We start from the raw sequence: 6,015 nt of genomic DNA, 5'->3' as shown, positions 1-6,015 counted from the left end.
TAATAAAAAGTTATGCTCTTTGGTAAAGCTTCATTCCAGGTGACTTTACATCCATAAAGTTTTCTTGGTACAGTTTGGGAGTGGTGTGCTTTTATCCGGTTCCACCACAAAACTGTGTTTGACTAAAGCGCGCTCGACGAAACCGCGTAGCTGACGTCATCACAGCGCGACAACAGCGCAGAGAAAAAAGCACGCTGTAAACACTAAAGCTAAAATTAACACCTAAACCTAAACCTAACCCCCCTAAACCTAATCCTAAACCTAACCCTAAACCTAACCCTTAACCTAACCCTAAACCTAATCCTAACCCTTAATCTAACCCTAAACCTAACCCTTAACCTAACCCTAAACCTAACCCTAACCCTTAACCTAACCCTAAACCTAACCCTAAACCTAACCCTAAACCTAACCCTTACCTTAACTTGAATCGGCTTGCTTTCAAAGCGCTATTTAAAGCGCCCTTTTTCCTCCGCGGTCGCTATTGTCGCCCTACTGATGACGTCAGCAACGCGATTTAATCGGGCGCGCTTTAGTGGAGCGCGGTTTTGTCGTGCCATGCTTTTATCCTTGCCTTTTTCCAGAATATGTTCCAAGTCTAATCTTCGATTGTAACCTAATCTTCGATTGAGGTTTCCCATCCAAACACTAACCAGGCCTTTGCCTGCTTAGCTTCTGAGCCCAGAAAGGGGTGGCTGAAATATATTTAATGATATTTAATGTGAAATGATATCGTTAACCCTTGACTTGCAAACACTTGTCTAGTGACTATTTGAGGTAACAATAGCACTGGAAAATGTGCTTATCGCTGGTCCTCATACTTACGACCATTGCAACAATTCAAAGGCTTAACATGTACAGTATTGGCCACAGTTCCACCATCAGGGAGTGATATGATTGCCATTTCTGACTCTCCCAGCTGGCCTCTGACAAGCAGGGAAGCTGGATTTTGCTTAACAACCTCATGTTCCCCTTGCGTTTTGCTTAACAACCATGGCAAAAGTGTTTATAAAATCAGATGCGAGCTTACCTAATAACTTCATGAAAACAGGGCACGAGCTTTCATAGCCCCATTTCCAAACAGCAAAACCACTGAAACGTGTAATACTTTTAGCCCTTTTTTTGTGTGAAAACGGTGGAGAGGAATCCATTTTTCTGTGTGACAAGGATTACTGTTCCAATGAATAGAATTGTTTGTTTGCTGCCAACCATCAAAGCATCTGTAGTGGCTAGATAATAGTATCATAAATACAGGCTTCCCTGGCTTTATGCTAGGATTATATTCTCAGACTCTTTTAGTGTCCAGATGGAAACGGAGCGACTGCTCTCAACTGATCAAAACTCCACCAATCTCTGCCCATCCCTAGCATACAAATCACAAATGAGAACAATCAACAATACAGATTTCAGACATTGTGTTTTGATTTTAGGTTTACATTGAAGGATCAACAGGCAACTTAAGTTCCAGAGGTTTGGTTCAATAATGGGTTTTGGCTCCCGTTGCAACTGGTACACTGCAACGGAAGCCGGGCATGCACCATGGGTATATGCGCTGCGCACGCATGCGCACCCACCGCTTGTGATGCTCCAGCTGCTTGGTGGAGCGTCGCTCAGGCATCGTACACTGCCCGTGCGTGCGCATATGACCCATTTCTTTCAAATACAGGTAAGGCACAAGGGCAGGTGGGCGGACCCTCCAAAGCACCGTTCTGGTATGGTGGCTGCTGCTTCTGGCAGGCACCGGTACATGCGTACCGGGGTGTACCGCCTGCAACCCACCACTGGCTTGGTTCCATCTTCATATCCAGAACAGCAGCAAAAAACATATCTAGAAGTACAAATATTGCTTTAGAGAAAGGCTCCCTAAAGTCAACGGTTGCTGGCTTTGATTACCTACGAGTGTTCTGACCTAGGCTCCCCAAGATCATGAAGCAGACTCCTCCTCGTCTCGATAAAATCTCTTTTATTTAGGTTAAAGGGAATTCCTCTCCAGCAAAGTCCCAGCAGTCTTTCATGAGATTTCGGTTCCACCACAAAACCGCGGTAGACTAAAGCGTGTGTGACTAAAATGCGGTGACAAAACCGCACCGTCAAAACCACGCGACAACAGCGCGCTGACAGAAGCCCGCTGTAACATAACCCTAAACCTAACCCTAACCCTAACCCTTACCTTAAGTTAAATCGCGCTTCTGTCAGCGCACTGTTGTCGGCGCGCTGTTGTCGGCGCGCTTTTGACATCACGGTTTTAGCACCGCGGTGTTGTCGGCGCGCTTTTGACGTTCGCGGTTATGTCGTGCCACGGAGATTTCACAACCTCAGAGTTGCCAAGCCGATAACTTCCAAATGCCACTCTGTGGCAGCAATAACTTGGCAAGAAGTCAGGAACAGACTTTCACCCTAATGAATTGAACTATTTGCCTCCTGAAAACTCCCCTCCCCTTTCGCTCCTCTTTATTTCCTATGGAAGGGGCCATTCCTGTGCCTTTAGTCCCAAGTCGGCCTTGTTCCTTAGCTGTTCCCTTCTCCTGGCAACTCTGTGCATGCGCACATCGGGAACAGGCTCCAATTCTTCTTCTGCCTCACTGACCTCCAACTCCGAAGGCAGCTGATAACTGTCCGATGGCCCTGGCCCCACCTCTGCCTCCGATGCAGAGCCCTCATCAGAGCCTTCCTCAGGCTCCAGGACTGGCCCATGTTCCTCCCCAACCTCCTCACTGTCTGAGTCACCCGCTCTGCTGGGGTGCCACAAGGAGTTTACATTCCAAAATGATTAAATCTAGAACTTTTAGCTGTGTTTTGTGTGCCCCTGCTTTGCATATTTGTGAGACCTATATCTGTTGCAGTGCTGATTAAAAGTCTGGCCAAATTTAATTGGAATAGTGAATTTCTGTCAACTGTTAAATTTGTGAGCCTGATTTTACTTTCCTGTTTGGAACGATGGCACATTTTTAGTAGCACAATTCAAGTTACTTAATAGGCCCACCATGATGACTGGCACTATTCATTATAACGTATGACAGCAAGGAGCATTTCATACAAGAATACATACTGTGCAAAGGTGGGCAATTAATTTTCCCAAGGTGTCATGTGAGAAATGGAGATTGCTGTGGAAGGCCAAATAATTAGGGACCGTGAAGGTGTGTAGGCACGCATGCACGCACATACTAAATTGAATAAAAATTGCAGTCTTCAAAATAAAATGCAGTTGTATCGCATGCATGGCACACATTTATATCTTATTTCCAATTTCTGACTGACCTCATGTGAACTCGACAGGGATAGCCAAAGGGCTGGATGTGGCCCTTTTATGTGGCCGTAAAATGCCCAGATGTGCTGTGCAGTATCAGTTAAGTAGTTCATTTCCCTTCGTTAAAAATGTTTTCCATTTCAATAAATTGATTCACAACAGTAACAAAATATAATAAAATGCACAAACGAAGATGAAGTTGCATGAAGTTGATATTGCTGCCAGGTTTTTTCTTTTCTTGTGTAAAGGAGATGGGATGGGATGTTGTGTCCAATCAGTTTGTCGGCTCGTATAAATGTATTGTCTATTTGAAGGGTATTTCCAATTCATTCAAATGATACAAAGGTTAAGCCAAAAGTTAGGAAAAAAGGAGCAAAATATTTCAACAGACATCAAAATAAAAATCACTAAATGTGTACTTACCATCTATATGCAACTTCTTGAAACCGGTGAAAATTCAATGTGAAACAAGGAATATATATTTAATAATGAATGCAAGTATTGATGTAAAATTAATGCATCGAGCTACCAAAAATAATTGTATTCACTATTACATGTCCATGTCTGAACATTCCGAAGACAAACCAATGAAAGGAATATTATTTAATCACATTAAGCTGGTTTATTAATCATGGCTTACTGAACAAACCAAACCACAGGAGCTGGTTGGTACAATTCACTAAAGAGCTGTGGTTCCACAGTGGTTAGAATGCAATATTGCCGACTAATTCTGCCGACTGCCAGGAGTTCGAGTCTCACCGGCTCAAAGCTGACTCCGTTCTATCCTTCCGATGTCTGTAAAATGAGGACCCAGATTGTTGGGGGCAATAGGCTGACTCTGTAAACCACTTAGATGGGGTGCAAAGCACTGTGAGGTCTAAATGTTACTGCTATGTATGAAGTAGCTTTGAAGAGGTGTACAGTTCTTGAACTTCAAAGGCTAAAAGATGCCTTAGGCCACACAGGAATCTCCATAATATCTGTGTACAAGTGTTAATTCATCATCTGTTTTTTCCTAAATCATGTAATGACAGCCCTCAGTTGTTCCAAAATGCTAAATGTACAACATTCGAGCTTAGTACTTGAGTCCCTGTTCCTGTACATGTTTAGAGGCAAGAGGGGAAGCTAAAGGATTTCCATTTTTATTTCAAGGCAATGCTTTTTTTCCCCACTACCTTTATCAAAAAAAATTCTAGTTTCACCCAGAAAGTAAAGGTAAAGGCAGATGATAAGTAGTTTCACCCACTAGAACGAATTACAGTATAAGGAAGTTTAAGATGGGGATTGGCATTATTTAAAATAAGTGCTTGTATCTTCAAAATGATTTATAGAGGACTAGAGTAGGTTTCAATGTTGTTTTTCTCCATTTTTGTGGATGTTTAAAGCCAACCCAAATAATGTTCCCCAACTTGTTCTCCTTTTTAGGGCTTGGTTCCTTCCTATATGAGCAAGGGATTGCAGTGTTCCTCCAATGTAGTAATTTTCCAGTAATTTTAGCAGTGCAATTCTTGATGTTGAGAGCTGGGAACTGCATGTGGTCCATCCTTTGCCAATTCCGAGTTATTGCAAAATTTCTAGACATCAGAAACACCTGCATTTTTGTGATCAAACGTGCTATTTAGGTTGTTCAGTAAATACATTTCACTGGAAACGTCAGATGAACAAATGGTCCTCTTTATTTAATAAAAACAAAATGCTTTAGAATATACCCACCACATAATCAAGAAAACATAATGCTCGTTAGGAAGTTTCAGTCCGTTTGAATACTGCACAGTTAACTGCAAGCACAAGGCAAGATGAAAAGAAACCCTATTAAATGAAAAGTAAACAAGTTTTATTTCTGGAAATTAAAGTCTGCACAGACTAATCACTCGTCCTGACAGGATCAATTTTAGACCATCTGATTACCATTCTCCTCCATTGACATTTACAGACAAGGACACAAATATCAGTACTCTGGAATTGCTAAAGCAGAGAAAACATGCAACAGTGGCAGAAATTTGTTTTACAGTAGAATCAGCGCATTTTGGGGGTGTGGGAGGGGGGATAGACAGCCATATATGTCAAGGCTTAATATTTTGCTTTATTTCTCTTCTAAACTCTCCTTTGCTCTCATCTTTGTCAACTGCTCCCATTCACACCGCTTCATCTGTTCGGCATCAGACCGGCCCAATTCTCTTCTGCATGAAACAAACTTTTTCCCATTTCCAAATGCCTTCAGATCAGGAATGGAGTTTGGCCTGATTAATATTATGCTTGTTTTTTGTTTAGAAAGACAAACTAGGTTGGAAGTTCATGGGTCGGGTGGAGACTAAGCCCGATTTTCAAATATACTATGGCAAAACAAACATGCACAGAAATAATTCGGTGAGAAGATTCGGTACCGGAAATCTGAGAATGAAGATGGCCAATACTTCTAAAGCATCTTGCAAAAGCAAGATGCTTTAGACACATTCCAAATTTGCTGCATTGCATGCTAGCTATTATTGGCGATATCAACTTATAGGGGTCACTTTGATCTAAGCTGCGACCTGGCTAATTTAGTGATACAGTCGGTCTAGGGGGGTGTGAGGAACTCTGATCATAAAATGGGTCTGTACATTGGCCTCGCCAAAAATATCTCTCCATCACTCCTTTCACAAGTCAACACTTGTTCTAACCAGCTTTGCTTCAGGCACCTGGGTACAAATATGGCCACAAGACAAATAAAAGCCAGAAAGTTACAGCATGGTATTTCCTAGGGCAGCTGTCACCTAACTACACTGAAGTCT

This window comes from Thamnophis sirtalis, unplaced genomic scaffold, assembly GCF_051295495.1.
Source record: "Thamnophis sirtalis isolate CommonGarterSnake01/CBP01778 unplaced genomic scaffold, rThaSir2_p1.2 scaffold_2, whole genome shotgun sequence".
In the NCBI taxonomy this organism is placed as follows: Eukaryota; Metazoa; Chordata; class Lepidosauria; order Squamata; family Natricidae; genus Thamnophis; species Thamnophis sirtalis.
The sequence above is the reverse complement of the archived record's forward strand: the minus strand, read 5'-3'. Positions refer to the sequence as shown.